Below are 20,656 nucleotides of genomic sequence, written 5' to 3'. Positions count from 1 at the left end.
TGTGTGTTTAAATCTTGTAGGCCAATGGAAAAGAGAGGCTAGGCCTCTTGTGGCCAGTCATATTATTGTTCTTGTATCATGTGGTGCCTGCAGTTGCCACTATGTAGCTCTGTTGTTCCATGATTCAGCAGTGTTGGAAGAACCTTTTGTTGCTGAGTGGGGGGTTATCACAAGGGAAGTGGACCGAACCATAAAGTCCAGTCAACCACAGGTAGTCATGTAGATCAAAAGGAATGGATGGCTTCGGGGTTCCCTGTGAGAAGGTAGATTGGGAGATCTCCCATTGTTGTGTGAAGATCTCCCATTGTGCCCAGGGAGTAGAGGGGTTTTAGAAGGTCGGTGTGAAGAGAATTTGGGGACATTCTCTTTGTATGTGTGGGGCTATGTGACTGTGTGTGCTCGGGAAGGCCTTTTGGTGTCTTATCAGTTTCCTGCTGCAGACCCAACCAAATGTGAAAACCACTGAAATCTAACAGTGTTGACAATCAGTTTTACTAAGCTAATGTTAGAAAGTATTACATGAAAACTGTCCTGCACTGTTTTGAAGTGCTGCTTCAAAGCCTAGCGTTATTGGTAAGACTGCTTTTGGATGGTAATGTGTCAGGAAACTTTCTCTGTTAGATAGAATTGCAAAATATGCTGTTAGTTCACACCCTAGTTTTCTAACACACAGAGTTTAAATAAAGAATCAAATATGAGATCTCAAAGGTTTAGAGTTTTACTTGCAAGCAAGAAGTGCAAGACAATTGTTATATTCAGAACTGCACTGAGGAACACCTCAGTGCTTAAAGCTTATATACATTTTTTTACACAGCCCCCTGACCCTTTACAGCCATGTGGTGTTCACACACCACTTCTGAGCGCTGATTGGCAAAGGCTGCTTCAAACAAAGATTCTCCACCAATAGGAGCTATGTGCATGCGTTGCAGTTAATCAAGTCAGATAAGATCAGTGCAGTTTGGATGTTTTTCCCACTTGCTCTTCTGTTGGTCTCCTTATTTGGGCAAAACAAACTAGTTCTGACTGGTTCTGTGACCTGTCTCCAAGCGTAACAGTCAGTACCAGTCAGTGCTATCCATACCATCCTGTAATGTAAACCATCAGCATGCACACCTTTCTTAAGTACTTTTCCATTCAGTACAGCATGTTTTTTCATCTTGGCCACTGAGAGTGGACGCTGGCATGCATGTTGCCACTGCTCTCCGGGCGTATGTGTTTTTTTTTTGTTCTGTTTTTGTTTTGTTTTATGTACAGTGTCCTTGGGTGACTTGAAAGGCGCTTTTAAATAAAATGTATTATTATTATTATTATTACAGCATAACATAAACATTCAATAATAGTATAAATTGATATGGAAACTTTGTACTGTATTTACACAACATTCCACAGTCGTAAGAGCAGGAAACATAATTTACATTCAGTGCAAGAGCCAAAGTCCAACAGACGAAGAAAGCAACCTTAACGAAAGTGAAAACTACTGTGACCTGGTCGTTGAAGAGGATTTGGGCTTGAAGAAAACTCTTATCAAGAGACTGGGTTTACTCCTTCTTATATTGCAATGCATTTTCAGTGTGTCCAATACATGTAGAGATGAAATAGTAAAGGAACTTTCCTTTCATCATCTGCATCTGGCTCAGTCATTAAAAAATATATACTGAGCACTTTGAGGAAGCATAGCTGTGCTTTTGAAGATTCACTGATTTCAGAACTGGTTAAAGGTCTTTGTGTGGTGGTTGGCTTCCGGGTGTGGGCGTATGTCCACTTTTAGCGGATGGTGATTTGGCTCAGTGGTGGAGGCGCGCACCTGCCAGCACTCCCAATCAGGCCAGAGGGAGTATTTAAGGTCCAGCCTGCCACCACCAGAGTGTTGCACTCAATCGGGTGGTGAGTCGAGGCTTTAATTCTTTGTCAATGCAGTTACTTTGTGGATAACTTCTGTTTTTTATGTTGCTTGATGCAGGTGTGTACTGGGTGTTCTCAGACATCCCCGCTTCTTTGTGATCCACATTAACTTCCATTTACCTAGCCATTCTTTGTAAGGTAGATGATGTGAAGCAATATGGATACCCAAAAGTGTTGCAGCCATTGCTTCTAGATTTGAAATCCTTTGAAGATCATGCCATTTTTGTACCAAGTCTAGGTAAAGTGGTCAAGGGCACTGTATTCGCTGTAGTTGCAGACAATCTTGGTGCTCACTCTATTGGTGGGTTTGTTGAAAGTTTTACGGCCTCACACGTCTGTCGATTTTGCATTGGAGAGTGTTCACAGATCCAAGAGCACGAAGTAGGAGAAGGACTGTTTCCAAGTCCAGCCATAGCATGCATGTCAGAGCAGCATTGTCGGACCGTGCTGAAGCTCATCATTGTGGAGTGAAAAGACAGTGTCCCATCTCTGACACATTGCATTACTTTCATGCCACATCAGGTTAACCCCCTGATGCTTTGCATGATTTACTGGAAGGGATCGTACCAGTAGAAATAGCTTTCTGTCTTGTTGTGTTTATCAACAAGAAGTACCTCACTCTTCAGGAGCTAAATCATTCCATCTATCATTTTCCTTACAAGTTGAACGACAAAACAAACAGTCCACAAGCTGTTCCTCTGACTTTAACATCATGCAAGAATTTAGGAGGCAACGGACACGAAAAATGGTGCTTATTGAGGATCCTTCCCTTTTTTATGGCTTACAACTGCTTTTGGACCACTTGTGACTCTCTGGACCATGCGTTTTAAAGCTAAACACAGATTCTTTAAAAGGATTGTGAGGCAGACTGGGTCTTTCAGAAACATTCTCATGACCATGGCAATAAAATGGCCACGAAAGGCCAACACTGTCAGTGTCCAGAATGACTCAAGTGACAGTCGAGATTCTAAAAGACAGCATTAAGGAGTCATTTGCAAGAAAGTTCCCTGGGGCTGTGATTGTAAACAACAAACAAGGCTAACATTTTAGGCACAGACTACAATGTTGGAATGTCGTTGCCCTTTGGATCAACAGGAGGATTGCCTGACTTTGGAAAAATACTTCAAATAATCATTGTGCATGAAAGATCTATATTTGTTCTGAAGTTACTGAGTGGGTGGTACCATGAGCACCTGCGGAGCTTCGAAGTAGAGCCAACAGGAGAGCTTGAAGCCCTTCAGCATTCAGAAATGAAAGACACATACCCCTTGGCTGCGTATGATACAGCACATGGTCGAATGGTGTCCCTTAAACACTTCATTTGCACATCAATGTAGGTATGCGTCTGCTGAATGATTCTGTTATCATGCCGTATCAGTCATGTGTCCTCAGCTTTCTCCTCTACAAAACATGACCAGCAAAGATTCTTGTTATTTATTGAAGTTTTACTGAACTCTGAATGCCTTCTCTTTCCCCTCTGAAGGTGACAATGGCAGTGCAGTTAGGAGTCATCGTGGAAGAACATGACATACAAAAGTTGATGATTCCATCAGGAATTCCCAGTACAGTTGAAGAACTTATTTCGATCTTGAGCCAAACATTCGATATACAGTAAACCCTTGTTTTTCGCGGGGGTTACGTTCCAAAAAGAACCTGTGATAGGCAAAATCCGTAAAGTAGAAATCTTTATTTTTTTTACAATTAAATACTCAGAAAAAGAAGAGAAAGAACGAACAAACCATTTTACAGTCTCAACCATTTGTTTCACAAATAAAGTAAAATAAAAGTACTTTAGAAACGTTTCAACAAATAACTTCTGTAATGTACTGTCAAATAATAATTTTAATCATCAACGTGAACAGAAGGCTTCAAATTGCGGAGATTAGCACCGCCCACCGTGAACGGGAGAAAATTAAAAATGATTATGAAAAAAATACAAATTACCTGTACAGTCGGACAAATAGTGACTCAGCTTTATTTCACTGCTTCAATGTTTTTTTCTTCCTTCTTTATGGAACGAACGGAAGATTCATTAATTCCATAATGCCGACCTACAGCCGCATAGCTTTTACTTTCATTTAGCATGTCCAATAGTTTTACTTTATCACCGATAGACAGCATCTTCCGCTGCCTTTTGGTCCCTACCGCAGGTACTTTTGCCGGTCCAGAGCGTTTTGTCGACATTATGGGGTTTGATAAACTCGAAATTGCAAGAGAATTTGCACGTACGTAATGTCAATTTGGCAAGCTGTTTTACGTACGTGTACATATTAAACCGCAACGTTATTGGCGCACAGGTAGAGAAGAAGCGGAGTGACTTTTTAGCCAATCAGAATGCAGAACACAATGCACGATGCAAATCCGTGAAGTAGCGAAACCGTGAAAAGTAAACCGCGTTATAGCAAGGGATCACTGTACACGAGGAGTTTGGATTGTTGTATGAAGACGCTGATTTGGGGAACCAATTTTTCAGTCCTACCTCAACAGCCAACCTGCATGACAAGGCCACTGTGAAAATAATAAGAAAAGAGCCGATGGTTACCCTGGACTTACATCCACTATATGAATCTGGACATCTATACTAAGTGAAGTGGACATGCATCTCCTTTCATTTGCAGAGCATTGACAAAAAGAGGGATGCCGTTGTCTGCTGCCTCATTGAATACCTTGGAGAAGAGCAACAACAGCTATTCCAGGACCAGGTATGTTATTAAATGACAACACACCAGAATTTCATCACAATAGAAATGGGAGGTACTTATTGTCCTACTGATTGGTTGCACTGTCATTTACAATGCTTAATACATAAAACATCGACAATGGCAGTTTCTTCATTTGCAGTGAAGGGGAATGGAAGGCTACATAAGTGTTGGAGAAAATGGACCAAAACATAGATTTTAATTCAATAATTAAAGATTAGCCTTATGGAAAATAGGGGTGCACCATTTGTGTGTGGGCCAATGCCAATATTTAAAAAACAATGTACTACATTTGACCAAGAATGGAAATCTATTGGAATAGCATTGTCATGTCTGTCTGTTTCCTTTTCCTGTTGTCTGCTTTGCGGGGTAATCTGTCTGTTCACACTCACCTGTTGGTAATTAGCTTCACTTGTGTCACCTGGTGCTCCCTGTGTGTATATATACCCCTCTCCCTCACTCTGTCCTTGTTGGATCATTGTGATTGTGTGTGTTTGATCATTGTAGTTGGATCATTGTTCAGTTTGTTCTGTTGTTTGTGTTCGGTAGCGTTTCGTGAGTTTCCTGTTCTGTGTTTTCTAGTATTCCGTGTTACAAAGAGAATTCCAAAACGACCTGCACCAGTACTGCACTTGGGTCCTGCCTGCTTCCTGTCGTTGCCCCCACATGACAAGCATATTGTTATTACACTAAAAATGCAAATGCTATTTGTTTCTTTCTTTTTAACATGGAGGACCAATGTGAATGGCGCTTTGGCCAAGAAGCAATATCTCTGTCATTGGTGTGGAACCCCAGGGTTCACCTTCTGGGCAAGATCAAATCCCGGTTAGGGCGGTTAGTACCTTCCAGTGGACTCATCACCCACTGGAAGGTTCGGGGGGTTGGTACGGTGCAGTGTGATTTGGGTGGTGACTGCTGCCCCAGCAACCCGGTAACGGAAAATGGATGGATGGATAGATGGACCAATGTGAGGGACACATGGACCACACCATGAAGGTGAATGTGACTCATGAGCCCATGAGTGAGGAGGATCGAGTGTCCATTGTGATCGAGGGCAACAAAGTCCTGAGCAAGTGTGGGAACTGCACCAGAGCTTGTATGTTATTAATGGGGTTAATGTATGCCCTCAACCTGGAGTATCCCAAGAAACTGAAGCACACATTTCAGGTAGGAGGAGCTGTTGGTTCAAGGATTCAAGCTACTGGAATGACTTCACTCCAAAGTAACCACACACACACTCACACTCACTACTATCACACAAACTCACACACACAGAAACAAAGCACTGACTTACTGTCTTGTGTGTGTATATATGTTTTGAGCAAACCAGTTTAAATTTTCTGTTCTGTTAAATGTATAGTTCTTCACAGAACCACACAGATATACACACACATATATATATATATATATACACACATATATACATGTATATACATACATATATATATTGTTTAGATCTAGCTGTGAAATGTCCTGGCTGAAACACTTACACACTGAGTTGTATATTTAAATATATATATTGGAGCAAACATGTTTAAATGTTAAGCACTTTGAGTTGTATTTTATTTTCAAGCAAAGAAAACCCCACAATATTGTGAATGTTTTGTGATCCTCTTGAATAGTCTTCAAGAGACATTTAATCATTTGGTTGAATAAACAAGTTGATTTCATCAGTACAATCTGCTGTGTCTACATCTAACCTTCCCTGAATGGGTAATAGTTAATTTGTCATATTAGCTAATTATTACTAACAATGAAGTGGATTAATAATGTATCATTACCATATAATGTAATAAGTTACATTGTTAGTCAATTGTTTTGAGTAATTTGTATTGAACAATCTTAGGTAAACTTTACTTAAACTTAAACTTTACCAAATTTCTTTTAGTATTTCATAGCTGTTGAATCTATGTAGTCTTTACTCAAAATATTAATAGAAATTTAGCCAACCAAAGTTTATGCAAATCCTCACTTTCGATAAATTGGGTAAATTCTATAGGTTGTTTTTTTATAGTGTGTAGTGCCTATACATTATCCCGTGGGTCTGGGCTCCACACTTGAGTTCCTACAAAGGTACAGAAATGGTTTCTTTTATATTATTATAAATGAATTAAAATAAAAAACAATTTCCTCATTTAGAAAAAATAATCTGTATTTTAATTGGTTGATTATGATATTATGTTCAAGGGTGTTTCTTCATGATCAATCCTGAGAGGGACACAAAAGAAGAACAAGAAACTGCTGTCAGTGAACCCAAGAGTTCTCACCCTCATCGCAAATCTTGCTGATCAGGATTGGAGAGGGACATGTTAAAGATGGACTGAACTGTTAAGTCTGACCTCTTGCACAGTACCAGGCATGCACAACACCTTTTTTTATCTTAAGAGGTAAAAAAAGCAGTAATAAGCACATAAATTTATGTGAACTGGCTTGTTTTTTTTTTTTTGCCATTTTTTGCTTGAGGCTGTACTTTCAGTTAGGTCAAAGGTTTTACTTGACCAATAAGATCAAGGCAACAGCAATCTTGTGTATTTTTTATTTATAGTTGAGAGATACATCTTGCAGATGCGCTGGGACACGGCGTTTGGTTAGGAGAAAAAGAGAAAAGATGAAGAATAGAAGTGTTAGTCTGAAGTTTGGAACTTTGAATGTAGGTACAATGACAGGGAAAAGTAGAGAAATAGCTGATGTGATGGAGAGAAGAAGAGTAGATATTTTGTGTGTGCAGGAGACCAGGTGGAAGGGCAGTAAGGCTAGAAACATTGGAGGAGGCTACAAACTGTTTTATCATGGTTCAGATGGGAAGAGAAATGGAGTAGGGGTGATCCTAAAGGAAGAATATGTAAGAAATGTGGTAGAGGTGAAAAGAGAGTCAGACAGGTTGATGTGTGTGAAGGTAGAAGTAGAAGGAGAGATGATTAATGTTGTTAGTGGTTATGCCCCACAGGTGGGCTGTGAGTTGGAAGAAAAGGAGAAGTTCTGGAAGGAGCTAGATTGGATGGTAGAGAGTATCCCCAGGAGAGAGAGAGTGGTGATTGGAGCAGACCTAAATGGTCATGTAGGGGAAGGGAACAGAGGAGATGAGGAAGTGATAGGCAGGTTTGGTGTTAGGGAGAGAAACGTAGAAGGACAGGCAGTGGTAGATTTTGCAAAGAGAATGGAAATGGCTGTGGTAAACACATATTTCCAAAAGAAAGAGGAACATAGGGTGACTTACAAGAGTGGAGGCAGGTCCACACAGATAGATTATATTCTATGTAGAAGATGTAATCTGAGGGAGATTAGAGACTGTAAGGTGGTGGCAGGTGAGAGTGTAGCCAAACAACATCGGATGGTAGTGTGTAAAATGACGATGGAGGTGACAAAAAGGAAGAGAGTGAAGACAGAGCAGAAGATCAAGTGGTGGAAACTAAGGAAAGAGACATGTTGTGAAGACTTCAGGAAGGAAGTAAGGGCAGTTCTGGGTAGTGTTGAGATATTCCCAGATGATTGGGAGACTACAGCTGCAGTGATGAGGGAGACAGGTAGGAAGGTGCTAGGTATGTCCTCTGGGCAGAGAAAGGAGGACAAAGAGACCTGGTGGTGGAATGAGGAGATCCAGGAGAGTGTGCAGAGAAAGAGATTAGCGAAGAAGAGATGGGACAGTGACAGAACAGAAGAGAACAGACTGGAGTACAAAGAGAGGACAAGGGAGGTGAAGAGGGAAGTGGCCAAGGCCAAACAAAAGGCATATGAGGAGTTGTATGAGAGTTTGGAAACAAAGGAAGGAGAAAAGGAGTTGTATAGATTGGCGAGACAGAGAAATCAAGCTGGGAAGGATGTGCAGCAGGTGAGGTTGATTAAGGACAGAGAGGGGAATGTGATCACAAGTGAGGAAAGTGTGCTGAGAAGATGGAAGGAATACTTTGAGGAGTTGTTAAATGAGGAAAATGAAAGGGAAAGTAGAAACGAGGAGCCAGAGACTAGTAGGAAGAAGGTAGATCAGGTTAGAAAGGATGAAGTTAGAAAAGCCCTGAAGAGGATGAAGAGTGGAAAGTCAGTTGGTCCTGATGACATACCAGTGGAAGTATGGAAGTGTTTAGGAGAAGTGGCAGTAAATTTCCTGACTGGTTTGTTTAACAGAATTTTAGAGACTGGCAAGATGCCTGATGAGTGGAGAAAAAGTGTTCTGGTGCCAATTCATAAGAAGGGTGATGCACAGAGTTGTAACAACTACAGAGGGATAAAGTTGATGAGCCATACAATGAAGATTTAGGAAAGAGTAGTTGAAGCTAGGTTGAGGCAGGAAGTGGAGATTTGTGAACAACAGTATGGTTTCATGCCTAGGAAGAGTACCACAGATGCAATATTTGCCTTGAGGATGTTGATGGAGAAGTACAGGGAAGGTCAGAAGGAGCTGCATTGTGTATTTGTAGATCTAGAAAAGGCATATGACAAAGTGCCAAGGGAGGAATTGTGGTTTTGTATGAGGAAGTCAGGAGTGGCAGAGAAGTATGTTAGTTTGGTGCAGGACATGTATGAGAATAGTACAACAGTAGTGAGGTGCGCTGTTGGGAGGACAGAAGACTTCAAAGTGGAGGTGGGACTACATCAAGGATCGGCCCTGAGCCCCTTCTTGTTTGCTGTGGTGATGGACAGATTGACAGATGAGGTCAGACAGGAGTCCCCATGGACTATGATGTTTGCAGATGACATTGTGATCTGTAGTGAGAGTAGGCAGCAGCTAGAAGAGAACCTAGAGAGGTGGAGGTTTGCACTAGAAAGAAGAGGAATGAAGGTCAGTCGCAGCAAGACAGAGTACATGTGTGTAAACGAAAGGCAGAACAGTGAAATAGTGAGGCTACAAGGAGCAGAGGTGGTGAAGGTGCAGGAGTTTAGGTACTTAGGATCAACTGTTCAGAGCAGCGGAGACTGTGGAAGAGAGGTGAAGAATAGAGTACAGGCAGGATGGAACAGCTGGAGAAAAGTGTCAGGAGTGATCTGTGACAGAAGAGTGTCAGCTAAGGTGAAGGGAAAGGTTTACAGGACAGTGGTGAGACCAGCCATGATGTATGGTTTAGAGACAGTAGCAATAGGCAGAAGACAGGAGGAGGAGCTGGAGGTGGCAGAGTTAAAGATGCTAAGATTCTCTTTAGGAGTGACAAGAATGGACAGGGTCAGGAATGAGGTCATTAGAGGGACAACACAGACAGGAAGGTTTGGAGAAAAAGCTAGAGAAGCCAGATTGAGATGGTTTGGACATGTGCAGAGGAGGGACAGTGGATACATTGGTAGAAGAATGTTAGAGATGGAGCTACCAGGTAGGAGAAAGAGAGGAAGGCCAAAGAGGAGATATATGGATGCAGTGAGGGAGGACATGCAGATAGTTGGAGTCAGAGTAGAAGATACAGAGAACAGGGAGAGATGGAAATCAATGATCTGCTGTGGCAACCCTTGAAAAAAAAGGGACAAAGCCGAAAGAAAAAGAAGTTCAAGAAAGTGATGCTTTGGTAGCATTTTTTTTTTTTTTTTTTTTTTGGGAAAAGTTCATGGTACCTATATCGATGCTCTGATATTTTACTTTCCAAGTACACAATTGACTCATCGGTATGAATGGGACAAACTACCAAATCAACAATATCCTTCAAATCTAGTATGACTTGCCAGGCTGGTTTATCTTCTGGTACTAGATTTCCAACAATAATGGTATAAATCTCAACAGAGGCCAATTATCATGTGCATTGCTACCGACTGTCTTTTTACTTTGGAAAGTATGTGGTAATAACTTGTCTTGTCTCCCCATTTATATGGAAATGCCTGACTCTTCTGATTTGAAGTATCAAAAGAGAAATACTTCTTGCCTATCAGAACTTTAAAACATTCAGCTAGCTCTACAGGGACTATTCCCTCCAACAGTCGTAAAAGCACATCGTAAAACATTTCTAGGCGTACGTACAGGATATTTCCTGTGCAAAGCAAGATCTCCTAAAAAGGGAGTTCGTGAATGACATTTCCTGTGCAGAGCAAAGTCTTCAACAAAGGAGTACCTGTTCCTGACAAGCAGATTATGATTTAAAACACTTTGATTTAACACACTTAACTAACTATACTAACTATAAATTATATTTACAGGTAGCACTTTAATTATTTTCTTTACATTTACATCTGAAAACAGCCTCTGAAACCAGAGGGAATGCAAAAAGGTTACCCAATGCAGCACATACTGTAAAAGAGAATGTACTAAGAAATGTTTTATTTTACGTGGGGTTTTTTTTGTTTTTTTTGCGATTTTCCAGTAATAAACAGGCTATGTCCATCCTTTGTTCTGCTTCTGGAGTTGTCTGCAAATCAGATTTGTTTCCACTCAGAAGGAATTCTTGGGCGTACTGTAAATTAATTATGAATGTAATTATGTGCTTGATTTGATACATTATCTGTGTAATAACACATATTCCTCTATACATAATCTTTACAATTAAATACTATTAGCTTAATCTTCAAAGTACATAAACATAAACATGTAGGGAANNNGTAGGGAAATAGTACCTTCAACACTAGAACCCCACAACTGCTGACATCCATCTGTGTGTTGTGGTCCATGGTATGCACTGTCCACACATATTTGGATTCTTCTCTTGACCTATTCCTCAGGAAGTTTCTATTACAGCATTAAAAGTATTGTTTTAAAACTTTTTTTCCTCTCTCTTATTTTCGTGGAAAAATGTCAGGGGCCCACACACTTTCATCGAGGTCTGTAGGCCAAGACTTGTAAACGAGCTTATGCAATACTGTAAACCCTGCGCTAATTTATACACATAAGTTCGGAGGCTAGATGAGCAAGTTTTATGACTACATGAAAATGACGCTAATTTACTAAGGTACTGTTTTAAAACAGCTGGGAAATTCGGAGGCTACATGAGCAAGTTTTATGCCTACATGAAAATGACGATAATTCGCAGAATTAGCTATTCAAACTGCATTCAGGCACAATCTCATGCACGTGGCAAGTTGAAATAATTTGACTGTTAAACCTATGCATTGCATACTGGTCATATAAAGTATTAAAAATACAAGAAACTAACCTTGTTTAACGGTCGGGTAGCAGAAAACTATGGCTTGTTTACAGTTGCAAATGGCCGATGTACGCATGCGCAGTTAACTCGGGTAGGAAAATTCTATGGGTAGGAGAAAACTTCAGAACACGTGTTTACTTGCATGTTTGTTTGTGTTGCGCGTCTAAGTCACGTAACTCCCGTGACAGCGCAATGTCTAAACACAAGAAGGGGCAGGGAGCAAGGTGTATCTGCTCTGCGCTGACACAGGAGGGGCGAATCGGGCGACCTGGCTGTTTCCTCTTGCTGAAACCACAGCATTGCAAACAAGAGCAATGGAACACCACTAGAACACATGCCAGGTGTCATTCTCTGATTAATGGGCGTCTTTAGTGTGTCTATGTTTTATACAGAAAATATTTTTATGCCGTTTTTTTTTTATTTATTCGTGTACAGCACTCGTGTACAGGATTAACTTACTTTAGGTGGTTAAGTTGCTAATAAAAACAACTTTAAGTGAGAGTTAAATCAGCTCTGGACGTCGTTTTTTTCCCTGTCATAAAAATGATAGCAAACGACTGCTTTATCTCTGCTCCTGGCAAGGCCATTCTGCACGGTGAATACGCAGTAGTGCGTGGGAAGGTAAGACAAAAGATAACTTTTTCTTTTTAAGAAGAACTTTGCCAAGTTTGAAAAGGTTAAGATGACTGAAACATCAATAGGAATAGTTACTGGGTTGATGCAATGTGAAAATACCAATAAAGGGTCCAAGTTCAAAGAATTGGAATTTTCTGTCAATTATTTAATGATTTTGGCTTTACAGGGTTAATAATTACCGTATAATATACATTGTCTGGCCAACTTTCAATGTCCGCCTGCTTCACTCAGCTTTGTTGACTTCGTATGGGTCTTTTCCATCGAATATTTTGCCTTTGTAATTGTGTTTAGTGAATCTCTATACAACAGTTTTGTCCGATCTCCCTTCGGCGATTTAATATTCTTGTCTTTTGTTGTCATTATCGATTGTTTACGTCTACTTGTTCGCGTCTTTTGCCACACAACATGGCAGACGGCGTGATGCATCGTAATAAGGATAATCGGAAAACCATCTATACATTGGAGTAAATTAAGATGTTTTGCGAATAACTACGATTTTGTATTCATATTTGTAAGTCGATGTGGAATATATCAGAATAGTCACCACCCCAAATACTACTAAACTTACCTCTACAGTGGTTTACATTTACAGATACTTAAACTTTTTTTACAAATCCAATTAAGTCATATAATGACTTTGCAAGGGTCTATATTTTTTCTGTTTATATTCAACTGTTTGAACCACCGTAAAGCACATTGAGTTTGCTTTGTGCATGAAATGCACTCTATAAATAAAATTTGATTGATTGATAATAAAATACAATGAACAGATACAGAATGATACCGATCAGCCTGGTGGGATAATGAAAGCTTACATTAGTCAAGGATTTATGTTTGATAGAACTTGTCTTTTGTTGTTATTTCTGTAGTGTGTGGTTGTTACATTTATCTACTTAAATATCTAAAGAAGATGTCTGCTAAACCTGTACATAGATTTGTTTTGACCTTTACAAATTTGCTTAATCGAATTCAAAGAAAAGTTTGGTAAAGATTGTGATATAGGACAAAGTTTCTATTGATTGCTACATGTTTTTATGTTTCTTGAGTGACACTTAGTTCTTTGTCGCTCTGTCTCAGGTGGCGCTTGCTGTCAGTTCGAACTTTAGAACGTTTTGCAGTTAAAGGCAACATCAAATGGAAAACTTTGCATCAACCTTCTGAATATTGACACATTTCTCAGCTGGGAACCGAATGAGCAGAAACAACTAAATCCCCATCCCTGCGGTAAGATATTATAGCACTGAGGACGTTATACACAGCACACAGTATGTAATGTGTGTTTTTTCCTACACACACACACAAACACAAACTACTTTAACTGTATTAATGTTCCCTAGTAGTTGTGCTTAACATGCTCCTTAACTTAGTAATGTTGTGGTCTGCTGCTCTCATCCCACTTGCTGTTTTAACTATATAAAGGAGACAGTAAATCAATTGCAATCTTGTGTGAGGTAAGGTGTAATGGAGGTATTTTAGTTTTTCTTTGTTTTTCTTTTTTCATTATCATTAATGACATTAGTTGTTTTTTTTAGTGATGTGTCTTATTACCAATGACAGGTCAGAGTGAAGAGTTCAACCATCTGGACCATGAAATTGTGAGACAGCTGCGTGATTTTGTTGGTGACGCTGATGGAAAACTGGATAAAGGCAACATGGCCATTTTAGCCTTCCTCTACGTCTCACTGTAATTATTATTATTATTATTATTATTATTATTATTATTATTATTATTAGTCGATGATGAACCATGTCACAGATTAGCTAGTTTGGCTCTGTCTTTGCTAATTTCAGCTATGAAAAAGAAAAATATTATTTCAGAGTACAGAGAATACATTCCAGAGATTTCTGGTTAATTCTGAGGAATTATTATTCTAACTTTATTTTCCTAGCTATTAGTAATTTTAATAATTCAAAGACATTACTGGATAAGCAACAGCATTTCAACAAGTAATTAACTCAAATAATATGATTACAATTTATTTGTATGCTGTTTATATGCAGTGTCAGTCATAAGAAGAACAGAGCATGTCACTTACTTTTGTAAATTAAAATCTGAATGAGCTAAAATGTTTCTTTGTTTCTCATTTATATTATAAGAATATGAACTGTGGCATGTAGTGATGTTATAAACATAGCATTTTATGAGCTTTTAAATGAAAACTAAGTGGGAATATACACTGCCTCGCCAAAAAATAGTCACCACCTGGATTTAACTAAGCAAATAGGTACAAGCCTCCTATTGGATAATTACTGCATGGGCGATTATCTTTCAGCTGGCAACAAGTTATTTAACCCCAACTGGTGCAATGAGTTGCTTCTCATTTTTTAAACAACCATGTCGAAAGACACATCCCGTGGTCGTGGAAAAGATGTTAGTCTGTTTGACAAGGGTCAAATCATTGGCATGCATCAGGCAGAGAAAACATCTAAGCAGATAAAGTGATGCACCATCATGCCTAGTGCCTACTGTACAAGCCTGTGGGGGCAGTGCTATGATCTGGGGTTGCTGCACTTGGTCAGGTCGAGGTTCAGTAACAGTATGTGCTCAAAGAATGAGGTTAGCTGACTACCTGCATATACTGAATGACCAGGTTATTCCATAGATGGATTTTTTCTACCATGATGGCACAGGCATATTCCAAGATGACAATGCCAGGAATAATCAGACTCAAATTGTGAAAGAGTGGTTCAGGGAGCATGAGACATAATTTTCACTCATGCATTGGCCACCACAGAGTCCAGACCTTAACCCCATTGAGAATCTTTGGGATGTGCTGGAGAAGGCTTTGTGCAGTGGTCAGACTCTACCATCATCAATGCAAGATCTTGGTGAAAAATTAATGCAACACTGGATGGAAATAAATCTTGTGACATTGCAGAAGCTTATCGAAACAATGCCACAGCGAATGCATGCCGTAATCAAAGCTAAAGGCGGCCAAATTAAATATTAGAGTTTGTGACTTTTTTTTTTTGGTGGCAACTTTTTTTATGTCCAGGCATGTAAATTATACAGTCTGTTTTCTGTCTTGCTAAAGTGACTCAAGTGCTTTAAGTTTTGTAGGTGAGGTGTGATCTGAGAGAAATTAAGCTGAAAAGAAAATCTTTCCTCTTTTTGAAATGAAGTTAGTACAGAAACAGACAGACAGGAGATGTTTTCCAACATTAGAGCTGCAGGTTGTTGGGAGGTTTAGCCGGAACTGACACGGTGCTGGCGTGTCTGAGAGAGGTGAGTCTGGCACTGGGCCACACTGTAGCCTTTAACAAGTCTGGATGTGTTTCCCTTGAGAAAAGAGTCAAACAAAAAAGCTTGGAGTATTCTCCTGTCTGCCCAAATCCTGCCTCGCTGACAGACTCTGACAGCAATGTCAAGCACGATTGTGTTCAATTTATAGCAGTGTATGAATTGTGATACATACAGCTGCTGCATGGGTGCAGGTGTACAGTTACTCTGCAAGGTGAAGTCATTGTAAAAAGGTACAATATAATATTTACTGACTTGACTATTGTTGTTCTTATGTCTGAATGCCTTTTCCATTTTTTTAACCTACCTTACATTATGTCATCTGTGAATTTGTCTCATGTTGGGTGTATGAGTTAGCTATGCTATGCTATTCTATGCTATTACTGCACTCTACTCTGTTATACTATAGTACACTCTACTATAGTACACTATACCATGCTGTACCATACCATACCATGCTACCATAGGTTTACCTTTAATTATGGCAACCTTTTGATTTAGCGATCTACCAATTACCATTGGAAGCCACATCTGTTATTGCAGTAATCATTTATACAATTTTAATTTTTTTATATACTTATACTTACTTATATTTATCCTTAGTGAGCTGCCCAGTGTGAATATATCAGTTTGGTCAGAACTGCCAACCGGAGCAGGACTGGGATCCAGTGCTGCCTACTCACTATGTTTAGCTGCAGCTCTGCTCTGTGCCTGTGGAGCAATTCCTGCCCCACTCAAGGAGTCAGATCACACTGCCACGTAAAATTATAAAAAATATATATTGCACTGGGTTTGTAGTGTCTGTAGTCTACACCAGTGGTTTCTTGGTATGTGAAGATTCAAATTTCAATTTTTGTTCCACTGTGGAATAACTAAACTGATTTGTAATTTTTTCAATGAGACTAAGAGTTTTGTAGGAATTAGTGTTGATGTTGGTTACGTTGGATACATTGTACAAAAACAAACAGATGTATTCACAATACATAAAAATGCTTAATCACAAGCACTTGTAAAGCAGCTTCATGTATTTTTTATTTGTCCTGCAAACACAGCCATTTTAACTCGGTGATGAGGTTCCTTTTAGCATTTTGTTTTAACTTTAAAGGTGGGTCACGTCCAGGGAATGGTCAAAGAAGTCAAGAGAGGAGGTCATTTCTCTTCATAAGAAAGAATATGAATATACTGTACAAAGATTCCAAAGACATAAAGATTTGAAGAGACAGAATTGGAAGCATTATTCCCAAGTCTAAAGCTAAAGGCAGAATGGAAATGCTACCTAGGCGTGGCAGAAAGAGGATGCTGATGCCGACTGCTGTCCGGTACCTGAGGCAAAGAGTGGAGAAAAATCCCAGGGTGACTGCTGAGGAACTGCGAAAGGATTTGTCACATGGAAGTACTCAGGTTTCAGCTCAGACTATAAGACGCACACTGTGAGATGAAGTTCTCCATGCCACAACTCCCAGGTGCCAACCCCTGCTGACTTCTAAGAACGAGAAGAGTCGACTCCAGTATGTGAAAAACTACGTGGACAAACCACAAAGGTTTTGGTATACTATTCTCTGGAGCGATGAAACAAAATTGTAACTCTTTGGGCCTATGGATCAATGGTATGTCTGGAGAAGGAAGAACAAGAAAAGAACACCTTGCCTACTGTGAAGCATGGTGGGGGGTCAGTCATGCTTTGGGGCTGTTTTGCTTCTCTAGGTACAAGTAATCTCCAGCATGTGAAGGTACCATGAATTCTATTAATTACTAGGAGATCTTGGATGTAAATGTCATGCAGTTAGTCACAAATCCATCTTCACGTTGGACCTTCCAACAGGACAACAATCCCAAGCATACCTCCAAATCTACCAGAGCTTGGCTGTGGACGAAGGGCCGGAACATTCTGGAGTGGCCATCGGAATCAACCGACTTTGATCCAATTGAAAATCTCTGGTGGGACTTGAAGAAGGCAGTTGCAGCATGCAAGCCCAAGAATGTGAATGAACTGGAGGCTTTTCCCCATAAGGAATGGGCTAAGATACTTGTAGATCACTGCAATAAACTTGTGTCAAGCTATGTTTCACATTATAACTGCCAAAGGATGTTGTATTAAGTACTAAGGATGTACGTAACTAAGGGGTTGAATAATTGTGTAAATGTTGCAAACACAAAAAGGACATTTGTTGGCATATCACCAGAAATATTGTTGTAATTTCAGTTGCATTTGTCTAGTTTACAAGTCCTTCTTTGATCTGATTACAAAAAATATAAACAATAAATGTAAAACTTTCTAAAACATTTTATTGCACCCTAACCCTAACACAACTATATATATACTGATTTTCTAATTTAAATGTATTTGTTGTTCACCACCAAATCCAGAGTTATTTCAAATCTTCTTGGCACTATTTCAGTCATTTCATCCTGTTAATAAAGGGTATTGAAAACAGTTGCTTGTTTTACAGGAGCTTATTGATATTAACCAGTATCATCTGAATGTGATGGGGGTGGGACACCCCACCCTGGACACACTCTGTTGGGTCACACTAACCAGAGGGCTCCACAGCAAACTAACTGGAGCAGGAGGAGGAGGTTGTGGCATCACTCTCCTCAGACTAGGTACACTGTCAAGTTCAATTTTATAACTTCAATGTTAAAAACCAAAAATGTAAAATACAGACAAACAAAAAAAAACGACCACGATATCAGTAGATATGTTGATTGAAGCAACTAAAATGTTTCAGCTTCTGTCCCAGAGGCTTGATCACTTCTGATTGACATGTTGAAAATTCCAGGTATTCAGCCTCTGTGGACTTGTTATCTGTCAACAGAGCTGATCCACTATATTAAACAACGGTGCGTTATATGATGTCAGTCAGAAGTAGTAAAAGCTCCAGAAAGAGAGTCCTCCAGCTACTATGGGGAGAATATCATGAGCTATAGGACTGAGAATCCTCACAGACACCAGAGACCTGGGGCCTGATGTATCAAAGCAACACCTACACAGGTCTGTACAACAGAGCCGTACAATCAGGCGTACAATCTGTTCATGCTGTTGCAGACTTGCAGTGTGATCATGAAGAAGGAAAGGAAAGGAAAGTGAATTCCTTGTCATTGTGACACACACCACTGCACACAATGAAATTTGACCTCTGCATTTAACCAGAGATGGGTAGTAACGAATTACACTTACTCCATTACATTTACTTGAGTAGGTTTCTCTTGAGTAGATTTATGAAGAAAAGACAGTACTCTTACTCCGCTACATTAGGCTATACTGAGCTTGTTACTCGTTACAGAGATACTGGATAAAGCTTTAGCTATATTCTCTATTCTCTATAGATCCATGAACCAGTATCTCTACTTTTATTTTGTCAGAGAGTGACTTCTGCCCAAGGCTCTACTGCGCGACTGTAACCAATGAAAATGTAGCCCTTGCTGTGCAGTCTCGTCACGTGACCATACTCGATCTCAGCGGCGGGACGGATTAGTTTAGCGGTCAATATCCACCACAGCAAAAAAAGGCAGAATCAACGGTCAGCATTGCTGACAAAGACAAGGAGGAACACCCCTGGCCTCATGTTGAGAGTATGTTTACATTACAAACAGTGCGAAACAGCAGTTTCATCATGCGGTGTCCTCTGTGTCGGCCTAAACAGACGGATATTTCAACTTTCAAAAGCTCATCGTCCAACCTGAGGAAACATGTTGCTGTAAGTTTGACCTACAAATCTTTTTTTTTCTTTTTACTGTGGATAGGCGAATGTTTGTCCTGTTAGGTTACATGAGTACTCTGTGCTGAGCTCGATCTGCTTGTAGCCTCTAAGATGTGTTTTTATCCACAGAGGGTCCAGAGATTTGGAAGTTTTTGTTACTTGTGCTGTAACTTAAGTTGTTTCCTAAATATTTAATTCTTTATGTACTCTTTTTATTTCATTGATTTTTATTTTTTATTGAAGTACATTGTTGGCTACATTTTTGGCTACTCTACCCACCTCTGCATTTAACCCATCACCAAAGTGAACAGTGGGCAGCTTTGAGTGCCCGGGAGCAGTGTGTGGGGACGGTGCCATGCAGAATCCAGAAGAATGTGACACAAGGGTGACACAAGGTTTTTGCATGCTGCAAAAGAGCATGCAACTGTCATCATTAAGAGCCCTGACACTGATGTGGGAGTCATTGCTGTAAGTATGCAGACATATTTACCATGCAGCTTATATGTTTTCACAGGGACGGGCAACAGGACATGCATCATTGACATTGCCAAGGTGTTATCAGCTCTTGGAACCAATGTGTTTAGCCTTGATTGGCATATATACATTATCTGGGTGTGACTCCACAAGTGCCTTTTATCGTAAATGCAAAAGAAAGAAATTTTCTGTGGCATATGAGCAGGAAGAGGACCTTAAGGGTTTTAAAAATCTGGGTGCTAACTTTAACTTGAACCACTCAACATTTGCACTATTTTGCAAATATGTATGCCACCTATATGATCAGCCGGCTGCTGAAAATGTCAATGAGGCTAGGTACAAGACTTTGGCATCATCAACCTTGCCAGAATTGTCTATTCCTCCTACTAGTGATGCCCTCCATCAGCACTGCAAAAGGGAAAATTATCAGGCTGCAGTCATGAGGTCCTGCATCAAACAAAATATAGGTGCTCCATCACCTGCTGGATATGGTTGACACCTACAAGATGGAAATCTACAAGTCACATGGATGACAAGAAATCCGGCCCCTGACAGTGTGTCTTGTGTCTCTGCAGGACTCTGTTGTACAGACCTGTGTAGGTGTTGCCATTGTGCAAACAAACATGAAATTGAGGAGAAGGAGCATAACAACTGCCCTGACACTGACAGTGAAGACTAACATTTCATGTGTAGCCTCAGAGTTGTATTGCAGTGGTTGCATGGTTAATCCATCCATCCATCCATTTTCATCCGCTTATCCGTTACCGGGTCGCGGGGGCAACACTTGCCACCAAAATCACATTGCACCGTACCAACCCCCCAAACCTTCCTGCGGGTGGTGAGTCCACTGGAAGGTACCAACCGCCCTAACCGGGATTCGAACTTGCCCAGGAGGTGAACCCTGGGGTTCCACACCAATGACAGAGACATTGCCTCTGGGCCAAAGCGCCA

The 20,656-nt window shown here is 40.1% G+C and overlaps 1 pseudogene; it reads left to right on the top strand.

The window, feature by feature from the left end:
• Positions 1 to 11,788: 11,788 nt before the first annotated feature.
• Positions 11,789 to 16,293, top strand: LOC103397170 (mevalonate kinase-like; annotated as a pseudogene).
• The last annotated feature ends 4,363 nt before the right edge of the window (positions 16,294 to 20,656 follow it).

The sequence above is a fragment of the Cynoglossus semilaevis genome, chromosome W (genome assembly GCF_000523025.1).
Source record: "Cynoglossus semilaevis isolate Cse_v1.0 chromosome W, Cse_v1.0, whole genome shotgun sequence".
NCBI classification, from domain to species: domain Eukaryota; kingdom Metazoa; phylum Chordata; class Actinopteri; order Pleuronectiformes; family Cynoglossidae; genus Cynoglossus; species Cynoglossus semilaevis.
The sequence above is the reverse complement of the archived record's forward strand: the minus strand, read 5'-3'. Positions and strand labels throughout refer to the sequence as shown.